The 24,546-nt window shown below is 29.0% G+C and overlaps 1 protein-coding gene across 1 annotated transcript in view; it reads left to right on the top strand.

The window, feature by feature from the left end:
- The window catches only part of LOC127286988 (cuticlin-4), a 105,381-nt gene that overhangs the window by 45,123 nt on the left and 35,712 nt on the right, over positions 1-24,546 (top strand). The gene's annotated exons all lie outside the window — the stretch shown is intronic.

Raw genomic sequence — 24,546 nt, 5'->3', positions numbered from 1 at the left:
AGCATATTACCCTGTGGAGCGATATTGCTATAAAACAGTTGAAACTTGACACTGTTATAACTATGTTTATTTTAGAGTTTCCTTTTTCTATTACATAATGTTTTAAAATTTTTATTAAGAATAAAAATATTTTGTATGTATTTTTAGGTAACAATCTTGCAATAATGGTTATTTATTTGTTTCATAGTTGTTACAAAACAGTTCTAGAACTGTTACAAATACATTTGTAACCATATTCTAGATCTGTTACAGAATCTTACATATCCGCTAAGTACGACATTTTGCGTAACCAGTTACAGAACATGTTCTTATAAAAATTTCTAACAGTTCTATAACTGACCTGTAACAGTGTTTGCTTGGAAATCTCTAACTTTTTTCTAACTTAAAATATCTTATCTTAAGTTCAGTATCTTTCCACTCCTCGCACGTCAGGCGTACCGACAATTTCTGCCGGTAGTGTAAATATTGAAAATAAAAATTAAATATATGATATATATTTTTTCTATATTATCTTAATTTCTATTCATTTCAAAATAACACATCTTACAATATTTGTAGAGTAAGGATTTTCCCTTCCGGAATGTTTAATAAAAAGTTGAGAAAAATTCGATCCTTGGAAGGAATGAAATAACATAAAAAATTGTATGTTATTAATATTGTTTATTGTCACAAAACAAGAAACGACGTTTCGATGACTTGGTTCGTCATCATCTTCAGGTTAAATTTAATTTAATTTAATTTAATTTAAATCTTACAATATTTCCGATGGGCGGAGATAATCAATATTCTTTATTATTGGCGTGCATTATTTGCAATATTGTCATTTAATATTAATGTTATATTATTACAACATGTTCGGCTATTTGATTTTTAACACTAAAGAAAACATTACATTTTTAACAGAAATATAATTATTATAAATAACACTTGTCTAATTTAATATTAATATTAAGAAATTTATAATTTATTTATTATATAAAAGTTTTTATAATAGATTAAATAAACAGGTCAACAAGGAATTTTGTTTGAGATATCAGAGTAGTTTCCAATGTATTTTTATGTGCTGAATACGATCTCCGGTTCCGAAATTGCGTATCACGTCAGGTTTTTGAATAAAATGGGGGTAAAGTCTTCAAGAACAGTATGTTTTTGGGGGTTTTTAGTATTTTTTTTCTCCTTAAAATTACGCGACAGAGACTTCTATGTAGGCATAAATTAAACCCAGTGGGCAAAAAACCATGTTCGTTCTAAAAATGTTTTAAGAACGTTTTTAGAACGTTTCCTGTCTACCAAATAATGTTCTGGAACATTATTTGAACATCCATGTTCTTAAAATGTTCCAGAACATTATTCGGCGGACATGAAACGTTCTAAGAACGTCCTTAAAACGTTTTAAGAACGAACATGGTTTTTTGCCCACAGGGAAGCTTATATCTTACACTTTAATACTAATATGTGCAAGATAAAAAAAATTTAATATTGATAGAAAATTAGGTTTAAGTCACCCCAAAAAGTTTATTGGGGTCATTACCCACACTTTTTTAAAAATTAAATTTTTTTTTATTATGTGCATATAGGTCTTAAAACGTACGTTCTAAACTTTCATTTAAGCTTATATACAGGAGACTCCATCCACTGGACGGCTCGTGTCTTAGTCCAGTCGATAGAACTCGTACTTGAGGCGATCTCAACGCCGAAAACCATAAACATTTAATAAAATACAATTGTTAAAAATAAAGTTTTTTTACAAGATGCGAAACATGAAAAAATAAGGCAAAAAACGCAGTGTTTTAAGAAAGTGTCCGACATTTTGTCATGTGTTTAACTTTTTAACTATTTTATAAGTATAACCTATTCTTTAGGATGTCACCTTTCTAAAAATTTTTAAGTTTTTGTTCTAAACTCAAAATTGCGTAGTGTAGAATGCCCACCGTTTTTCCCGGAAAGCCTAAATTTAGACTTTTTTGCTGGATTTTGTTAAACGCCGGCGGGCTATAGGTTAAAAAAACATTATTATTGGTCGCCATTTTAAAATTTTTTGAAAATGACATGTATGTTTTAAAAGTTTAAGGATGTACATTTATTTAAGAAAAAAACAACAACACTCAGTCACAACTGTTCCCCGCAAAAAATTGCCAACGTTAGTGTTGATTTTGTTCTCTGCAATGGGAACCTCCCCTTAAGGATCACGGTAAGGCTCCCTAACTTTAAAAATAGGTATTTAATTTTTCCTACCTTTTCCTGAAAAATGCCAAAGTCCATATAAAACACAGATAATTACTGAAAATATTAAAAATAATTAAAAAACAATTTGTCAAATTCATAAAATGTAAATACAGCGCAAGCACATTACTGACTTCATTAGTCTTGAGCGAAGACCGGAGTTCGCCAAAAGAACAGCGGAATGGAATTGAACCAGCGCGCGAAAATTCGAATTTTCAAATTTTTGACAGCAAAAAAAAGAAAATTTTGTAGTAATAAAGTAATGTAACAATAAAAACAATAATAATAATAATTATTATTAACCTTTATAAGAATAAGGAAAAAACACCTTCTATGGGCGGACGAGGCACCCGGGTACCTATGTTTAATTTATTGAAGATTTTGTATTAAAATAAGCAGTTCAATTAACTTTAAGTGTAGTGGACGTTTCAATAAAAGAAATAATCACATAATATGAATACACTGTAAAAGTAATAATTTTTTCATGAAAAAAAATAAAATTTAATAATAAAATAAATGTCATATATATAACGCCTTGCTGCTGAAATTTTCCCATTGCATTTTCCCAATCTAGGGTCCACAATTCTTATCAAAAACAAAATTTTTTCTTCGATCGTACATTATTACCTTCTTTATGAATTAAAAGATTTCGATAGAAAAAGAAAATTAAAAATTTTACATGACTTTAAAAAAAAATTTTAATTTTCGCCAAAAAAAAACTTACTTTTTCTTAAACCAAAATATTAAATTCGACTTTAAAAAAAAATTTTTTTATTCATACAGAAGGCACTAATGTACGATTGAAAAAAACTTTTTTTTTTTTTTATTTTTGATAAGAATTGTGGACCCTAGATTGGACGTAATGGGAAAATTTCAGCAGCGAGTATATGACGTTTATTTCATTATTAAATTTTATTTTTTTTCAATAAGAAAATTATATTTCGAAAGTTTAAATATATAAGAAAACATCCACAAAAACTCGTATCAATTTATTTTAATGCGTTTGAGAAAATAATTTCTGAAATTTACAAATTTGACTTTCTATAAAGTAGGCGCCCCCTTAAGATGCAACATTTTTAAGACAGCTTTGCTGAATTTACGCAATGCAATTTCCATTACAACTACTAGCGCTGATTTTAAGACTCATCTTAAAATAAGATTTTCTTTCTGCTAATAAAAAATTATCATTATGAGTTGATTATTAAAAAACTGTCCATTACGTATTAAGTATTTTGTATATATTCACAATTTCATTGATCTTTCATTGAATTGTATCCGTGTATATAATATTTGCTAGATTGCAAAACAGGTACATATTCAGACAGAGTATTTATGAAATCAAATATAAAAATGTAAGAAATTTATTTTTTATTATTTAAAATTCATTTTTAATACAAATTCATTCTATTCAAACTTCATTTTTACGGTAATTTTAAAGTTAAAAACTAACGATTTTTTATGAATATTATTATTTAACTATAGTAACTAAATTACATATTTTATAAAAAAAAATATGTGCATTACTATAAAAATTAAAAAAAATTGTTTAATGTAATTTTTCATAATTTTTTAATAGAAATTTCTACATTTATCTGCATGAAATGTACAAAGGTACCCGGGTACCTTGTCCGCCTTCTAAGGGTGAAGAAACTTTGTTTATTAGAATGTGAAAAATTTTATCCACGGAAGATATTTTAAATAACACAAATTTATGTCATGTTTTAATTTATTGTTAAGCAAAGGTTTCGATGACATGGTTTTGTCATCCTCTTCAGGCTGGTAAAGAAATTTATACGCACCAATTAAAATAAAATAAAAAATAAAATTAACTAAAATACACAAAAAAAAACCACAGCATTCACAATAAATTAAATAAAAAAAAGGTCAATTACCAAGTATAAAATTAAAGTTACATTTTTTGTAACTTAGCAAAACTATATAAGAATTCTTCTTAACAATGACTATCCTACTGAGTTCATTAAAAAACATATGAAAGTCCGATTAAATTGTTTAAAATCTCGTAATGTTAACAATCAAAATTTAAAGAATATTCGCTCACTCATATATAAACAAACCCCAAAAGTTTGTATCCCTTTTAATTATCCTGACTTCATTAGGTTATCCAATATTTTAAAATCTTAGAATATTCAGAGCATTCCAATAGTTAACAAAAATTTAAAATAAATTGTAAAATTAGGCAAAGATAAAACCGAAAAATGATCAGAAACGAATGTAGTATATAAATTTAAATGTAAAAAATATCCAGCCTGCTACATAGGTGAAACGAAACGTGCGTTACAAAGATGCATTGATGAACATAATAAGACTGATAATTCTAAAAGAACTGTAGTGAGTGAACATCAATCTCAGCCAGGTCATGAATTTGATTGGTCTAATACTGTTCTTGACCGAGAACGAGACTTCAAAAAACGCTGTTTCTTTGAAATGTTACATATTAAAAATAACAAAAATACTATTAATAGAAAAAATGATATTTTATACCTTAAGAAAATTTACTTTCCTATAATTAGAAGATTAAATTCATGACTTGTCTTTACTTTTATTCGTCGCACTGTTTATATTTGAGTTCATTCACCCCGTCGTTTTCACTATTCGCATCAAACTTATCATATTTATTGTTAGTCTCGAAAATTCGCTTGCAATGACAAGACACAAAATTTTATATCGTTTTGATTAGTTACAAAAAATGTAACTTTAATTTTATACTTTTTATACTTTTTTTATTTAATTTATTGTGAATGCTGTGGTTTTTTTTGTGTATTTTAGTTAATTTTATTTTTTATTTTATTTTAATTGGTGCGTATAAATTTCTTTACCAACCTGAAGAGGATGACAAAACCATGTCATCGAAACCTTTGCTTAACAATAAATTAAAACATGACATAAATTTGTGTTATTTAAAATACCTTCCGTGGATCAAATTTTTCACATTCTAATTTACAATTGAGAAGGAAAATTATAATTATAATATATTAACTTTGTTTATTATTTTCGAATAAATAAATAAAAAAGGTACATTATAAATAATATTAAAACACTTTATATGGATAAATTTGAGATGTCAAAAAACCTTAGGTCGGTACGTTTTAAAAAATTACGAAAAAAACCAATTTGAAAATGCAAAAAGTACCCGGGTACCTGGTCAGTCCCATAAAGGTTAATTTTATTATTAATAATAAGAAAATTTATAATTTGTTTGTCAAACTTGTTGAATTTTAATTTTTTTTAATCATGTCAGTATTCAAAAAATACTGGTAATAATTACCATAAGAACAATATTTTTGGAGTCTTTACCCCCATTTCTTTCAAAATTTCAAAATTTTTTTAATATTGCGAATATGAGTGTTAAAGTGTAGGGTAGCGTGCGGCAAAGCGGCGCAGTCAACATTTCTCAAAAACAATAACATTTAATTGTTCATGACGTATGTTTATAGAGTTGATTCTCATCAAAACTACAATAAATAATCTAATAAATAATTATTTATTAAAAATAAAGTTTGTCCCATTAATTCTTGTCTAGTATTCAATGGACTTTTTTCAAATTTTACATTAATCAATATAATCTAAACAAAAAATAGGTTAATTATTTTTAACTACTTAATACTAATAATAATTGAAATTGATGTACTTTGCATTTCTTTATAAATTTAAACCTATGTATTTTTTGTTCAGATTGCATTGATTACGAGTGTTCAACGGTCTCTAAAAATTCTTTAACATTTAATTATCGCCCTATAAAAACAGCACTGAACGTGAAAATGATAAATATTAATTTTAAAACACTTTTTTCTCGAATTAAGGACACTTTTTATAAAATTTTTTTAAAAATTTTTTATAAAATCAATTTTTTTTTCTGCCCCTGGGATATTTCTGGTTATATTTGATAGATTTTTTCACGCTGATTACGAATCTGCAAAGAAAAAGTATCTAGCAGGTCTAGTTTTTGAGAAAATTAATGTTAAAAAGTCAAAAATGCATGTTTTTGACCATATTTGAATTTGAATAAAATAAAAGCAAGAGGTGCTAGAATCTTGTTCTTGTTACAGTACAGTTTATAGTTGAAAATAAAATTTTTTAATTGTAGGTAACTAATCTTTTCTTTGAATAACAAGCCATAAACCACCCTTATCAAATCATTCACAACAATAGGACCCGCATTAATAAGGGTCTGTTTTAGAAAAAATTTGATTTTCTTTGAATAACAAGCAATAAACCACCCTTATCAAATCATTCACAACAATAGAACCCGCATTAATAAGGGTCTGTTTTTGAAAAAATTTGATTTTCTTTGAATAATAAAGCAATAAATCACCCGTATAGAACCCTTACAACAATAAGGACTGTATTAATGTGAGTCTGTTTTAAAGAAAATTTGACTTTTTAAATAATGAATACTATTATACACTTAGCGCGTATGCGTGTCCAATTGTATTGCATGTATTCAAGAAATGTAATGAATATAAATATTGAAAACAAAAATTAAATATATGATATATATTTTTTTCTATATAATCTCAATTTCTATTCATTTCAAAATAACACTTTAAACAATATTTCCAATGGGCGGAGATAATCAATATTCTGTAATTTTGCCGGGCAATATTTGCAATATTGTCATTTAATATTAACTAGCTAAAAGAAACGCGCGTAAACGCGCGAGATATCTGCAATTTTTTATGAAAAATTAAAAATTTATTTTTATTTGACGGACACTTTTTGGAATTTTGATCTCACAAAAATAATAATATTATTTTTGTAATCGTTACTGTATTACTATTTCAACATTATGGTGTTATAATAATATAATACCTATTATTGCCCAGTCAATATGACCTTTAAATTTTGTACTCAAATAAAGATTATACAATGCTACGATCGTCGAATTGTCAGCAATACATTTAAATGACCCATCTCAGGATCCATGCAGGGTGAATTCCTATTTTGTTTACCACAAGGCCCATGAACTTAAAATCGCTTTACAATGTTAAAAAGTTCTGGATTCTTTATTTCGTCTGTGATTTCAGCACATATCATTTTATTTAAAGTTTCTGAATCGCAAATTTGTGTACGTAAACAAATAGTTAAACGCACATGTGTCAATCCACGCTTTTTTCTTCTCTATGAAAGACGATACATATAAAATTGTAAATGAATAAAATTACAAGTACCTTGAGTATGCTTAAGGTTAACAGTCCATCCAGGATCACCATAAGGAAACATTGTAGGATATGTCATAGGATCAAAATTTTCCCTAACAATAAGACTAGAAATTATTTTCTTATTATTTTCTGTTGTGCATACTGAATTTACATCAACATGTAAATCCCTCTTCAATTTCTGTAGATAATTTCTTCATCTTACAGGACAAACTTTTTTCTTTGGGTTTTTTCTTTTCATTCTCAGTTTCAGTAGACAGAACTCTGTTGTCATTTTTACTGGGAAAAGTCTTTAAAAAATATGAAAGGTTTAGTTCACCATTTTGAACTTCTTTAGCTCGATTTATGAAAAGACAATTCCAATCATTCTCTACAAATCGAAATCCTAATATTAGACATTCTAACTGACGGAAAATTATTTAATTAATTGTTTTCAAAAAATGATATCAAATGCTTGCTCATTATATTATTATCAGTTTCATAAATTAATCTTTTAATTTACACTGTTAACCAATACAGATGTTGCAAATGCTATTGCATTATACTTTACACTTAACTGTACCAATCGGTTGTTGATCAACATCTACAAAAAATTCTGTTGGTTTAAAAGGGAACAATCTAATTAAATATTCTATTTGGTGAATATTCAAACACCCTGCATTAAGGCTATCAAAAATATAAAGTCTTACTCCATCGTAATAAACACAAATCCAATGACCAGAATTGTTATTACCGCTAAAAACTATTTGAATATGTTTAACTCTTTCTCTAATTGGAACAATTAAATCAAGCATTTGTAAATACAAAGTACTTTGCATAATGAAAAAAGAATTTGAATCATTTTTTGATAATTCTTGAAATTTATACATGTTCATATCATTTAACATTTCATTTACATTTTCAATACTTTTAAAATCTTCATTACTTAAAATAAAATACTCTTCTATGTTCGACATGGTATCCTTCTTCAACTTTCAAACTGTTGATAAAGCCAATTTTCAAAACAAATCGTTTATTTTAGTTTATTGCTTTAAAAAATTTACTTACATGTGTTTCACCTATAAAATATTGCATTAACTATAATTCAGCTAACTAATGCAACAATGATAGTCTTTTATGAACGTGAATTAGCGTTGTTTAATCTTTTTCCACATTACATCATTTTCGATAATGATTATTATTGAACTTATTTTCCTCTGCACTTTTTATTAAAAAACAATTTTAACCCTTAAAACAATATTCAAACCTCTTTCTATCTATTTAAATACTTTTCCAAAAGCCAGCATCCTCTATTCTCAAACAGTCAATATTTTTTTTCAATATCGAAATATATTCAATGCCAATGTTATCCAATATCATATTTTATTATCCTCAAAATCCAAATATCTTTAATGCCAAAATTACCCAATACCAAAAAATTTTTCCAAAAGACAGCTTCCACTATTATAAAACAATCAATATTTTTGTTGCATTATTAAAATATATTCAATACTAATGTTATCCAATATCTTTCTTTATCCTCTAAATCGTAATATCTTTAATGCCAATGTTATTTAATACCAAAAAAACTAAATGGATTGAAGTATTTTTTATATGAAACATTTAAGACAACCAAAAGAAACAAATATCTTCAATACCAATATCATGCCATATCCATATTTATCTTTAAAATACATATTGTATAATTATTAATACTATACAAAAATAGGAATATATTTTTTGGGCCCAATACAAAAATGAAAAACACAAATATAATATAAGAAGATTCAACACCTGCAGTAAGTTATTGATCGACAAATTGCAGAAAAATATTATAAACTTTATAATAATCAAGTTAAGTTACCTGAGACTATTAGAATCTTTTTTTAGCAACACTACTACAATGTTGTTGAAACGGTAGTCGGTTGCTCTATGTTTATCTTACATCAGCAGTAGCCGTTTCACTCCATTGAGGAGAAGTGTTATACCCCCACTCTACCAATCTGGGCCTATATTAAGTTCTCGCGAGTGGCAGATATTACGGTAGGCCTGAGTGGCATCCTCGGGGATAGGTGTTGGTAAGTTAAGTATGAATACACCACTTCCACTCACTGGGATTAAACGGTTATCATCTATATCGCATATACAATAATAAAAAAATATCCCTCAACCCAAGACTGTTAGGACGAATCGAGCGATCACGGATTGGGTCCTGAAAAGGGAAGTGGTATATCCTCACTCTATCGGCCTGTCCCGGGCTCAGACCTCGAGTAAGTCAATTACAGCGGGGGCCTGTATGACGTTCTCGGGCTTAATGACAATATTATTTTATGACGCTTAATAGGTTTTTCAAAAAAATTATAAAATTTTTAAATATAAACACTGTTTAATTTATTTTGACATATTCGTTTTCCTCAGAAGTTCACGATTACGATCATATATTGCTCCAATAATAACACAGGCACAAAAAAAAATTCAGGTCCCAAAAAACACAACCCCATATTCCTATGTTTTTGGGGTCGCTGAAACCGAATATGACCATTAACAATTTTTTTGACGACCCATTTTCCCGCAACCACCCCTTGCACCTACTCACGGGGGTTGGAGTTTCAAATTAAAAAAAAATTGAGTATGGTGTCTATTCCAATGTTTTTTTGGGTCGCTTCATCCCAAAAACACCATTGAAAACAAATCCTTTCTTTCCTTAACCCCGTACAACCCTCTGGGAGGGGGTTAAAATTTTAAATTTCACAAAAAGTCAAGTTCGGTGTCTAATCCTACGTTTCTTGGGGCGTTGAAATCAAAAAGCACCATTAAAAACAAATTATTTACCCCCTTAACCCGCTAGAACCCCTGGGAGGGGGTTGGAATATCATTTTTCACGGCGCTAAGTGTAGAAAAATAAATTTCCTTAAGACTTTGTAGGTGCGTATTTGTGTAATCATAGGTAACTTTCTAGAAAACTTTATTGTTGGTGATGTTTTTTGGTTTCAGCGACCCAAAAAACATAAGATTAGACACCGTACTCGACTTTTCGTGAAAAATGAAATTCCAACCCCCTCCAGGGGTTGTAGGGGGTTAAAAGGGTAAAGAATGTGTTTTTGTTGGTGTTTTTTGATTTCAGCGACCAAAAAAACATAGGAATAGATACCGTACTCGACTTTTTGTAAAAATTGAAATTCCAACCCCTTCTCAGGGGGTTATAGGGGGTTAAGGATTTGTTTTTAGTGGTATTTTTCGGATTAAGCGACCCAAAAAACATTGGAATTGACACACTACTCGATTTTTTTGTTTTTAGTGGTATTTTTCGGATTAAGCGACCCAAAAAACATAGGATTAAACACCGTACTCGACTTTTCGTGAACAATGAAATTCCAACCCTCTCCAGGGGTTGTAGGGGGTTAAAAGGGTAAAGAATGTGTTTTTGTTGGTGTTTTTTGATTTCAGCGACCAAAAAAACATAGGAATAGATACCGTACTCGACTTTTTGTAAAAATTGAAATTCCAACCCCTTCTCAGGGGGTTATAGGGGGTTAAGGATTTGTTTTTAGTGGTATTTTTCGGATTAAGCGACCCAAAAAACATTGGAATTGACACACTACTCGATTTTTTTGTTTTTAGTGGTATTTTTCGGATTAAGCGACCCAAAAAACATAGGATTAAACACCGTACTCGACTTTTCGTGAACAATGAAATTCCAACCCTCTCCAGGGGTTGTAGGGGGTTAAAAGGGTAAAGAATGTGTTTTTGTTGGTGTTTTTTGATTTCAGCGACCAAAAAACATAGGAATAGATACCGTACTCGACTTTTTGTAAAAATTGAAATTCCAACCCCTTCTCAGGGGGTTATAGGGGGTTAAGGATTTGTTTTTAGTGGTATTTTTCGGATTAAGCGACCCAAAAAACATTGGAATTGACACACTACTCGATTTTTTTGTTTTTAGTGGTATTTTTCGGATTAAGCGACCCAAAAAACATAGGATTAAACACCGTACTCGACTTTTCGTGAACAATGAAATTCCAACCCTCTCCAGGGGTTGTAGGGGGTTAAAAGGGTAAAGAATGTGTTTTTGTTGGTGTTTTTTGATTTCAGCGACCAAAAAAACATAGGAATAGATACCGTACTCGACTTTTTATAAAAATTGAAATTCCAACCCCTTCTCAGGGGGTTGTAGGGGGTTAAGGATTTGTTTTTAGTGGTATTTTTCGGATTAAGCGACCCAAAAAACATTGGAATTGACACAATACTCGATTTTTTTGTTTTTAGTGGTATTTTTCGGATTAAGCGGCCCAAAAAACATAGGATTACACACCGTACTCGACTTTTCGTGAACAATGAAATTCCAACCCCCTCCCAGGGGTTGTAGGGGGTTAAGGATTTGTTTTTAGTGGTATTTTTCGGATTAAGCGACCCAAAAAACATTGGAATTGACACACTACTCGATTTTTTTTTTTGAAACTCCAACCCCCGTGAGTAGGTGCAAGGGGGTGGTTGCGGGAAAATGGGTCGTCAAAAAAAATTTTCATGGTCATATACGGTTTCAGCGACCCCTTTCATTACAGTATTTAAAAGGTCATCGACCATCTTATGAACCCTCAACCAAAAGCTGTTTTGACAACAAAAATTTCAGGTAGAAACCGTCGAGAACCCTAATTATCAAAGTAAAGATATATATGTATATATAATCTAATAATAATGAGAAAAATCAAGTACTAAGAAAATGTGAATGACTGACGGAATGAATACAAAGATTATTATACTATAATTTAATATTAGTGCAACATGTTCGGTTATTTGAGTTTTAACACTAAAGGAAACATTACATTTTTATCAAAAATATAATTATTAGGTACATAATATTTGTCTAAATTTAATATTAATGTTAAGAAATTTCCAAATTGTTTATTATATAAAAGTTTTTATAGTGGATTAAATATTTAAACTTTTTTTCTAAAAACGGTTTCAGATTATACCAAATTTGCATTGAATGATAATTATTTAGAATACTTATGTGTTAATATTAGCCCGTAAAATGCACATTGAATAGAAATCATTACGGTGCACTGCATGTTTTAATTTTTTTTTCCTAAATATCAAAATAAATTTTTTTTTATCAATATCAATTTGGTAAGGCTTTTTTGATGCTCTTTCGATTAATAGTAGGTATGAATTTTTGAAAAATTCTTTACCAAAAAAATTAAACTTAGGGGAGCGTGGGGTGAAGCGGCGCAGTCAACATTTCTCAAAAACAATAACATTTAATTGTTCATGACGTATGTCAATAGTTACACCACTTTAACCTTTATTTTTAGTGGCATAACATTTAGGATTTCATTAACTCATAGACGCCTCAGGATAAATAACTTGTTTTCGACCTCTGCAAATTCAGTTTTTCGTTTTCATAAAATGGGCATTTTTTCTATAAATTTTTTGCAAACTTATCTTAAAAATAAGTATTTTTCAAAGTTAATATCCTTTACTTTTGTAAACAAAAAACAATTGTGAGATTTTCCGTTTAGGAATTAAATTATAATATTTTAAATAAAAAATGTACCTGGGGGCAAAGTGGCCCAGGGTAAGCCTTTGTATTAATATTTCAATAAATATTTTTTTTATTTTTTAATATTTTTCTAATATCGTTTGAAAAAATTGCTGAAGTCGATAAATCGATTAAAAACTTAGATAAATAAAGTGATAAACTACTAATTTTTTTTCAGGTTCAAATAAAATTCATGACATATTTTTAATATTTACTTTAATTATAATACTTTACTTAATTTTTTATTTAATTTAATATTTGAAATAAAAAACATTTAAAAAAATTATTTTTGTTTATTAACTTTTATTTGATACAACTAACTTAAAATACAAAAAAAGCGAGTGCTTTGCTTCGCCCCACTATCTCCGCTTCACCTCCAAATTTTTCTGTTTAAAAAATTGTTAATAACTTTTTATGATTTAATTTTATAGCAACAGCATACATTAATAAAAGTTTCTTTATGCCTGGATCTAACGTATTACGTTAAGCTAATCTAAAAATTCGATTCGGTTCAAGAAATATTATCGGATAATATAAAGTGCGCCGCTTCGCCCCACGCTCCCCTAAAAGTAAATTTAACTTTTTAAAAGTGAAAGGTACTACTTTTTTTAAAAAAAGAGAATCAAAAAATATTTCGAAGCAGATATTGATAAAATTTTTTTATTTTTATATATAAGAATTAAACAATCAGGCGGTGCCGATAACGGGTATACCTGGAGATCATCTACGAGGATTTAGGTAGGCACCGCCTAATTTAATATTATGTTTCTCACAAAATTATTGTTGTCCCACTTTCATGTTTACATAGCTCATGGGAAAAAACCTCAGCTTTCCAATGAAAATAAAAAAAAAAAAAAAATTCCCGAAGGGGTGAAAATCGAAAAATAAGGGTTGATTTTGAAAAAAGGGGTCAAAAAATTCTTTTTTTAAGTTTCGTATACATTTTTGAAAAGTACGTGAAAAATGCATTAAAATTCATTATAGATAAATGAAAATCCATTAACTTTTGTCATAGTTATACGGATTTGAAAATGACAATGTTACCCTTAACGTCAAAACTTCAACCCCCTCTACTTTCTACAAATATTTTTTTAACGAGTTTATTTTTTAGGGATTTATTACTATCATATAGGACAACAATTTACCAAAGTATGAAGCCAATCCCAGAACATTGAGTTTTTTGGGCTGGGGCGATTGAAAAAGAATCTCTCATATAAATATTAAAATTTGTACGCATGTATGTGGTTGGTTATAGATATAGTTTAAAGTATATCATTCACAACAATAGGATGCACATTAATAATAATAAATTGTTTATTTGTTTAAAGACATAACGTCTATACAAAGAAGTTGCGACTATAAATTTACAAAAACAAATTAAAATTTATAAAAACATTTAAAACCGAGAAGTTACAAACATTTACGTGATTATATATAAAATTAAAATTTGCCAAATTCACACGAAGTTTTCACTTTTAGTTACAATACACTCAACAAATTGGTACAAATTTTTAATCGAATCACACTGTGGATTGTTAAGAATTGTAAATACTGCCGCCGATTTTGAGGATTCATCCTCCGCATCACAAATGAATTTTCCCTTTCTTCATTGTGACGTCTACACTCCACCAAAACGTGATAACCAAATTCGCCATTAATGAGAAGACCACAACCACCGCATATTCCCTCACATCTCCAATTATACATTTTATTATTTATTCTCACTTTCGACTGAAATTTGTTAAGGAGACGCATTTGGGCAATTATACTAAAGTATTTTATTGGTAGACAAAATTTAAGATACTGTTGGATATTCTCGTTTATTGAGAGAAAAGGGAGAAGTTGCAGTGACCGGGATACACTTAGTCGAGACATATCTTTCTCGTACAAAAAACTCTCATAATCAGATACCCAGCGGATTTTATCTAACTTCAATGAAGTCAAAGTAAGATTTTCCCATTCAAAAGATTTATTTATTGATTTAAAAATTTCCCTTTCTGCGCACACCAGTCATATTTAGGTGAAACATTGTTGTTTTCTGACAGTCTGTTTAACTTTATAATAGTACGAATAATTTCCCTTTGTTTAAACTTAATCGAATGTGAATAATTGAATTCAGGGTAAATATGTGATCCGCGCAACTTCGTTTTTTTCTAAAACCTGCCAGATGTTCTGGTAATAGATTGTTATTTTTGACCCATTCATTTATTTATCACTAAAGTGATAGGGCGATAATTAGAGGGATTTTTAACATCTCCTTTTTTATAGAGCATTATTAAAAGAATTTTTCCCCAAGAATCTGGAACTTTCCCTGAATCCCAAACTTTATTATACAAAAGAGTCAAACAATCCAGACCATTCTCAGGAAGGCTTTTTAAAAATTTTAAATTGATGCCATCCGAACCGGGGGCTTTATTGTTTTTACATCTTTGTAGGCTCAAAACACGATTTCTACACAATTAGGTGAGATGCTTTCAAAAATTGGATCAAAAACCGAGTTAAAATAATCATGCTAAGTATTCAAATTTATAATATTTAAGTTGGAAGAACGGTATCTAAATGCGTTTATAATTTTCCAAAATGAAGCTAAATCCTTCACAGATATTAATTGATTTACCATAGAGTTATTATAATTCTCTTTTTTCTTAAATAAAAAATTTTCGTATTCTTTTTTTCTCTTAGCATAACAAATTACAGAATTCATATCTTCAAATTTATTTAATCTACAATTTTTTAAAGAATCCTTTAATCCATTTTAAATCCAGGAGTAATTTTTTCAGACGTAATTGAACTATTAAAAGTAACAACTGTAGGAAAATGATCTGATGCAGTTAAAATATGTTTTACTTTAAAATTTAAAACATTCTCCGCACCTGTCAAATTCGACCAAAATAAATTAATAATAGACTTCCCATTTTTATTACCGAAAGTAAAATTTCCAGGGCAGTCACTTCTTGATCTACCATTAATGACAATAAAACCATTGTTCTCCAATAAAAACAACAACCTCTCACCTCTTCCATCACTCTTCTCATCCAGACTACACCTATCCTCAGATATATTCCAATGACTTAAAATTATTTCATTAGACAGCTGGCTGAGGTTCCCCACTTTACAATTGAAATCCCCACCCAAGTGTATTGGTTAATCAAAGAATTTAAATAAAATCTGACCAATTTGAAAATCCAGTGTAGCCAAGAAACTATAAAAATCAGAATTAGAAGAAGTGTATATAAAACCGATTATAAATATGAAATTTCTACTCACAAATTTGACGAAAATACATTCTTCGTTAAGAATAAAGTTTCAGTCGAATATTTATTTTTGTTGTATACCACTAAAAGTCCGCCTTTCGCTCTTCCTCTTGTAACTGTCTTCGTAAGATGCACACCCAAGTAGCACGATATATCAACCAGATGTCACGGTGATATCACCGGGGAATGTCACCGTGACATCAGGAAAATGTCAAAATCTCCGCCTTACGGTGATATCACACGGTGACATCGAGGTGATATCACAATCATATCACGATGATATCACCGTGATAACATGTTGATATTTTAGGGGGATTTAAAATTTTTAATAATTTAAAAAATAATAATAAATAAAAAAAAATAAAAATAATAAAAAATAATTTTTTAAAAATTTCAAATCATGGTGATATCACCATGATATCACCATGATATGACTGTGATATCACCTCGATGTCACCGTGTGATATCACAGTAAGGCGGACATTTTGACATTTTCCTGATGTCACGGTGATATTCCCCGGGGATATCACCGTGACATCTAGTTGATATATCGTGCTACTTGGGCATTAATGAGAGTCTGTTTTTGAGAAAATTTCATTTTCTTTGAATAATGAAGCAATAATTCACCCGTATAGAACCCTTACAACAATACCCAATCAGCACAGAAGTTTGCAGCATGCTTGCCGTGCAAGGTTCGCAAGCTTGCTTGGCAAACTTGGTGGAAGTTGTCTGCAAGTAGCAAAATGTCCTCTTGTGGCAAGCTTACATGTCAAACTTATGGCAAGCTTGGTGCAAGTTACGAAAATGAGCACTATGCGCACTTGCAATCACAAGCACTTACGGCTGCGCAGAAAACTTTTTTGACTTCCCAGGAACTGGTGCTCAATGTATATACAAAAGTAAATTTCCTCCCACCAAAAAATTTTTTGTTAATATTCCGCAAGCTTGCACCAAGCTTGCAATAAGTTTGCCACAAGAGGACATTTTGTTACTTGTAACAAACTTGCACCAAGTTTGCCAAGCAAGCTTGCAAACCTTGCACGGCAAGCTTGCTGCAAGTTTGCTGCAAACTTCTGTGCTGATTGGGTAGGTACTGTATTAATGAAGGGCTTGTGTTCTGGAGAATATTTGACATTTTCAATTATAAACATTAAGAAAGAAATTATAAGAAAGAAGAAAGAAATTTTAAAATCTATGAATATAGTAAATAAAAAATATGTTATTTTTAAAATTCATAACCGCAAAACTAATTCAATAATAAATAATAATAATAAAAAGTTAATAATAAAAATAATTCAATGAATAAAAATAAATAAATTATAAAGTTAAACGGTTTTAATTATTATTAAAAAGAAAATTTTTTTGAATTAAAATGTCATTATCGTAAAGATTATTATTATTAATTATTTATTTTTCAAAAATATAGGTTCAATTTTTTATAAGAAATTTTAAAATGTATGAATAAAGTAAATAAAAAATATACATATTATTTTTAAAAATCATAACCTCAAAACTAATGCAGTAATAAATAAAAAAATAATAATAATGACAATAGAATAATAAAAAAAATATAATAAATAATAATAATAACAACAATGAAAGAATAATAATAATAATATAATGGAATAATAATATTAATAATTAATTATATTGACTATATGCTAGAGTCTATTGAACGATTAATTTAATTAAGTATTCGTCCTCGGTGAAGTACAGTATCTGTACTCAAGCCAAGCACAACATCCGTTTCACATTTTAGTACGTATATTTCTTTGTTAAGTAAAATATAATGTTCAGTAGGAAACTCATATTATTAAATATTTATTAAAATTATGACTTCCACAATAAGATATTTTATTCCTTTTTATTATAAATATAAAGTTTGTACAAACAAACACATAAGGGGAAATCTCACGAGCTGGTTACGAATTGTGTACTGCGATATCGGTCCCGCAAAAAACCTCCAAATTGTCAATTCACATTTGTAAATACTACTCACGAGTGTGAAAAATAAAAGATGGTCTTATTAGGCAAAATTAGATATTTAAACAATACTGAGCTATTCATAAGTGTAACTTCATTTTTGCTGATTTTTGAAAATCATCAATTTTTTTATAATACTTTTTGAGCGATCATTATTTAACATTCGCCCATATAAAATTTACATTTTCAGCTATCCAAGAAAAGAAATCTGGGTGGTAGAACATTGTGCCACTTAAAATTTCTATGTAATCGTTCTGGGAAAACGGGCAACGAGTGCGTAACTCGTTCTCAAAAAATGGTTTTTCGACGAGCACAACAAATTATATGTAAAAAATGTACATATCCTTTTGTAATTTGTTGTTTTAGTATAAATAAATATGTGTGAAAAATGCTCACCCCTAAAAGTAACATTAAGGGTTAATATTGAACAATTTTTCACGAAAAAATTGGTTCATTAGTCTGTTTAAAGTGCCCTTGAAGAAAAAAATATATTTGAACGATCCCGGGTGGAATTTTGATGAATGTAGGTTTAGGCAAATATAAGGGGGTGTTTTTTGAAGGGTTGTAAAGTATTGTAAATTGTCGAAAATGAAAAAGATAAATAAATTTGCCGTAAAATATCAAAAAAATGGAAAATTTGTTGCTTTTATATATATGTACATGTGTTTGGTCTTAAGAAAGTATTATTTAAAAATGAATTATCTACAAAGTCACCGATGGGGTTATATCTACCCCTATTTAGAAAAATTATATCAAATCCATGAAGTTTCATTATTATTATAATTATAATTTATCTTGTCAGGAACTTATAAAAATTTTGAAGTTTATATGAAACTGTTAATTTCGAAATTTTTTCCAATTACGATTTTTGTCCTTCTTTCGGCACAGGGTTGATTTCTTTCTTGGAGTAGCTTTACTGAGTATAAAACGATTGATATCAATAAGGATATCATCACAGTAAAAATAAACTCTTCTAAAAAAATTACTCGTAACTCGTAAGTTTAATCACCCTACCGAAAGCGTGGTACAGGAATGGTACTGAATTGGACTTGGCTTGAGTTCCACTTCAGTACTACTACCTGATAACCCATAAGAAGACATTTTTAAAGTACTTTAACAATAGTTTTAAAGGTATATAAGATCAACAAACCGTCTCTCACGATATACGTGTAAAACAGCAAAAAAAAACATAATAGTTTGTAGAAAATTTCTGTTAAGTTTGGAAATTATATTGCAATCCCTCCTTGAACAATAGACCCCAAGGTCCTTTGTTGAAGGATTAAAATTTTAACCCGAGTTTTATTGCTTAAAAAATTTATAATTTTAATAACTCAACTTTAAAAAATATATATTGAGATTCGTTAATATTTCCAGATTATGAATATCTAAAATTTATCAAAAAATAATTAGATTTAAAAAAGTTATAATTTATCTCGTATACCTTAAGTTTGACAAAAAAATGGACATCATTTTTGAATTTAGCTGCCAAAGGACATATCATATGCATAATAATGTATGAAAATAATATAAATCCATGAAAAACAAATATAATATTGAAAGAAATATAAAGTTTTAGTTTAAACATATTGAAAAAGCTGGTCGCTTTTCACTTTTATGAGGGTATTAACGGTAACTCGATCCTTTTCGCAGGTAAATTTCCCAGTTCCATTTCAGTACCAAAATGCACCAAATTAGTACTGAGTTGGTATACTGAGCCCTCAGTTCCAATTTTCCAGTACCAATCCAGTACCACCCTTCCGGCAGGGCAGTCTTAAAAATCAAGATAGTTTAAATTTAAATGGAAAGTAGTGTGTATCTTTAAATAAAACTCATTTTCCTCCTTGAAAAAAAATTCTATTTTAATGGTGAACATTTTTTTAAGCTTAAGATTAAGGAAAATGGAGTTAGGAACTTTGTTTGAAAACATTTTCTCTTAAAAATACGTTTTACCTACACTCATAACCACAAAAATGAAAAATATCGTTTAAATCGAGTAGCTATTAAGAAATATGAATTACGCGGGTAAAAATTTACTTATATTTGGTCGAAAAATAATAATTTATGGTAGAAAAAAGTGTGCGACTAAATTGAAAATAATTTTTTTTAAACAAAAAGAACCCAGCTCGTGAGATTTGCCCATAAATATAAAATTAACTTTCACTAACAAAAACGCAAATGACATTAGTTTTGTCGACACGTGAAAGTCTTAAAAAATTTCAATAAGATACTCTTTTACGTGTGAAGAGGATGAATGGTTAATACCCTACTGAAAATCCCCACATAGGCTCCTATATAGGAACCCACATAGGCTCTTATATAGGAAGCCATATGGTTTCCTATACAAAATCGTATACGTAATTGGAACAGGAATTTGAATAGGAAATTAAGTAGAAATTATCATATGAATGCACATTATATCTTAATATCATGCGCAGTAGTTTTCTTCAACTTTTTCGGCTGCGCAATAAATTTTTTCATCTCTGTAGTCTATCAGGAACCTCTACTATTGAAAGATATATATCTTAGAGTTGAAAAAAAAAATTCATATTATAGGACTTGAAATAGGAATATACAGAGGAATGTACATTCCTGTGTGGATGTGGATTCATATGATAATTCTGACTTAATTTCTTATTCAAATTCCTGTTCCAATTACGTATACGATTTTGTATAGGAAACCGTATGGCTTCCTATATAGGGACCCATGTGGTTTCCCATATGGGAGCCTATGTGGGAATTTTTAGTGAGGTAGAATAAAAAAACAATAAAACAAAGAAAAACACTGCAACAATTTATCAGTTTATTAATATTTATTTAGAAAATGTCACTCTACAGTTCATTTTCTTTATTAACAATATAATTATGTATTATAAAATTTAATGCGAAATACCGCTATAAGTCGTTCGAATTCTAAATTCATTCTAAAGTCAATTTGTCATTTAAGACACACCTTCTGAGTAGTGGGGAAACCCTGCTACCTTTTAAACTCTTTCTTATTAATCGCTCAGCGAAAAGTTTATAATGTACCCAGATAGCACAACAATTTGCGACAATTTTGCAGCAAGTTGGCAATGCCAAATTGCAAGTTTGCATTGCCAACTTACTGCAAAACTGTGGCACATATCGATATGTCCACCCTTTTTAAACTTCGCAGTGCAAACTTGCTGCAAAATCGCTAGAAAAAAGCTGAATGAGTTTTCCGCAGAATTTCAAAAACAATTTGCTGAAAAATGACACGGAAAATTTTCTGAAATTTGAAAATGCAATTTTTGGGAAAATAAAATTTTTAAGTTTCCTTGAAAGTTATTATTTTAATTTCTGTACTATAAAAATAATTAAATCGTAGGAAAGAAGGAAGTAAAAAGAAAACAATTTTTTTGAGAAATAACGCTTTAAAAATTAATTTTTTTTTAAATTTAAATATAAGTTATATTACATAAAATTAAACAAACAATAAACAGATTATAATTCCCTAGGAGCTATGTGTTTCGTTTAATATTTATAATATAATTTAAACCTAAAATTAAAGAAAAGTAAACTTTTTATTAACATTTTATGAAAAGTGTATTAGAATTTAAAACGCAAATTATATTAAAATTTAAAAATAAATTTTTAAAGCGTTATTTCTAAAAAAATTGTTTTCTTTTTACTCCCTTCTTTTCCTACGATTTAATTATTTTTATTGTACAGAAATTAAAAAAATAACTTTCAAGGAAACTTAAAAATTTTATTTTCCCAAAAATTGCATTTTCAAATTTCAGAAAATTTTCCGTGTCATTTTTCAGCAAATTGTTTTTGAAATTCTGCGGAAAACTCATTCAGCTTTTTTCTAGCGATTTTGCAGCAAGTTTGCACTGCGAAGTTTAAAAAGGGTGGACATATCGATATTTGCCACAGTTTTGCAGTAAGTTGGCAATGCAAACTTGCAATTTGGCGTTGCCAACTTGCTGCAAAATTGTCGCAAATTGTTGTGCTATCTGGGTATTTCTTAAGTAATTTCGAGTATTTAATTCACTGGTGATTTTGTTCTTTTCAAAATCTACCGAAAATATAAATTATTCAGAAGTAGCTTAACTTTTTTTTAAATATTTACTTATAAGCAAGTTTACCCACGGAAAGACAGACCTCTAGAAAAAATAATTAATTAACATTTAAATAATTAAAATAATATTATTAATAATATATATACACACTGTAAAAAGAAAGTCTTATTTTAAGGCCGAGAAGAGGTCTTATTTTAAGAGGCACGGAAAAAACGAAATTGCTTGCAGATGCTAACTGATATTTAATATCTAATCTATCAAAATTATTAACCACAGCTAATTTTTTTGATATGACAACGAAAAAGTTTGCTCTAATAAACAATATCAGTCTTAAATTTTAAAAATTTACTGTCAAACTTTTTTGACCACACAACAAATTTGTTCGCTGTCCCTATATTAGCTAACGTAATTTGATGTGACAATAAATAGTTCGCACGACAGCAACCATTTTCTACGCGTGTGTAATTATAAATAGAAATAGGAAAATAATTTTAATATTGTCAACGTCAGTTATTATATTAGTTTGCTTTTAAAAGCAGAGAAGTGGTTAATTAAGTTATTATTTATTTTTATTTATTTAAAATTACAATGTTAAAGACCTAATTCGTCCGTACAGGGGAGTATCACAATGAGCTAACAAAAATAAATACACTCCTATTTTAATGTAAAATTATTCACTCATCACTCATTCCCACATGCGACTGCTCCAATGACTGTTCCGTGATATTATCTCGAAAGTAAAGGTTACTCGACATATGAATATACTCTCTGTCCTCTCCCCTCGTAGCCCTCTCGAAATCATTAAGTAGAGAATCCGAGTTTTTAGTTACATAGTCAAGTGAGAACGAATTCCATATTTTTAAACAATTCTATGAATTAAATATTTTCATGATTTGAGTATAACAATTTTTTCATGTTTAAAGAAGTGGCTGCATTTACAATTACTGAATTTAAAGTATTATCTAGTTGGTCAATGTCATTAACGGTTTTTGACATATCAAAAAGTTCTGTCATTAAATGGTAGTAATCATCGGTTTTATTTATATCGAAGGATAGTGTAAAATCTATAAAGTTATTATTAGTTTTTTTAGCATAAAGTTTATTTTGATTTCAAATCATGCCTAAGAAGTACACACATACCGGAAAATAGTGCGACTGAGTAACCAGCTAAATCACCTTCAAGTCGCTAATCAGATCTACGGCATTAAAACCAACCCATACCAAGTCAATTACACTTTCCTCCACCGAACTAAAAAATGTAATGTAATAATACAATATAAATCCATTGAATTCCAATTGTTGTACTAGAATATTGCCGTTACTATTATGAACATTATCTAATGACGTTCTGTTGTTTTTAAAATTGTAGTTATTCAATATAAAATCATTATGCAGTTGATTAAGATGCGTCACCTTACAATTAAAATCTCCCCCCCATTAATATCATATGGTCAGGAAAAGATTCCATTACGAACTCTAAAGCATACATATAATTTTTTAAGAAGGTTATAAAATTAAAATTAGGAGAACGGTACACCACCCCCAGTATAAATTTAGCATTTTTTGTATTAATTTTTACGAATATAAAACTATCTGAATCTATAATTTTCTTTCTAGTATAAAAAGCACTGTTATATAAAAACAATAACCCACCGCCGGCTCTACCAAAATTTGAGTATTTTTTGCAGGAATGTTAATATAATTATAATTCCAAACATTGCATGGAATATTTACCTTTTCTGTTTCTATCCAAATTTCATATAAACATACAATGTCACTGTGTTAATTTCATCCATAGATACACCTTCATTATTAATGTAGATTTTGTTGTTTTTGATAGTTGCTACTATATTTAGGTCCTTTAGCAGATGGACTTTTTCTTGTAATAATTTCCATGTAAATCTTTCCTCGACCAATCGATCTCTGGCGATATTTAACTTAAGTTTTTTATTATCGATTGCCTTTGAGAGAACAGCTTTTGACCATCATGACCCCACTAATTTGACAAGAACAGGACGAGTTAAATTTGAAGATTTTTTACCCAGTCTGTACATATCCTCCACTGCATAGTCAGGAATCTGAAGATCGAGTTTTGCGAAGATTTCTGACACCATTTTAAGCATATCAGCATCATTATTTTCTTCCTCTGGAATTTTATATTTTTTGCTCTTTATTGGTTGTCGATGAAAGAACTCCTTGTTTTCATTAAGTTCACATCTTCTTCCACTGCTTCCAGTCTATTGATTGCTGTCAGGTTATCCATGCGATATTGAGTGGACCTCATCTTTTACCTCTTTTTGGGCTTCGGTGAGTTTAGCTATCTCATTTAGTATCTTATTTAGCGAATG

This window comes from Leptopilina boulardi, unplaced genomic scaffold, assembly GCF_019393585.1.
Source record: "Leptopilina boulardi isolate dan_hultmark-lab unplaced genomic scaffold, ZJU_Lbou_2.1 LbouV2_122, whole genome shotgun sequence".
NCBI classification, from domain to species: domain Eukaryota; kingdom Metazoa; phylum Arthropoda; class Insecta; order Hymenoptera; family Figitidae; genus Leptopilina; species Leptopilina boulardi.
This window is presented reverse-complemented; position numbering and strand designations above follow the sequence as displayed.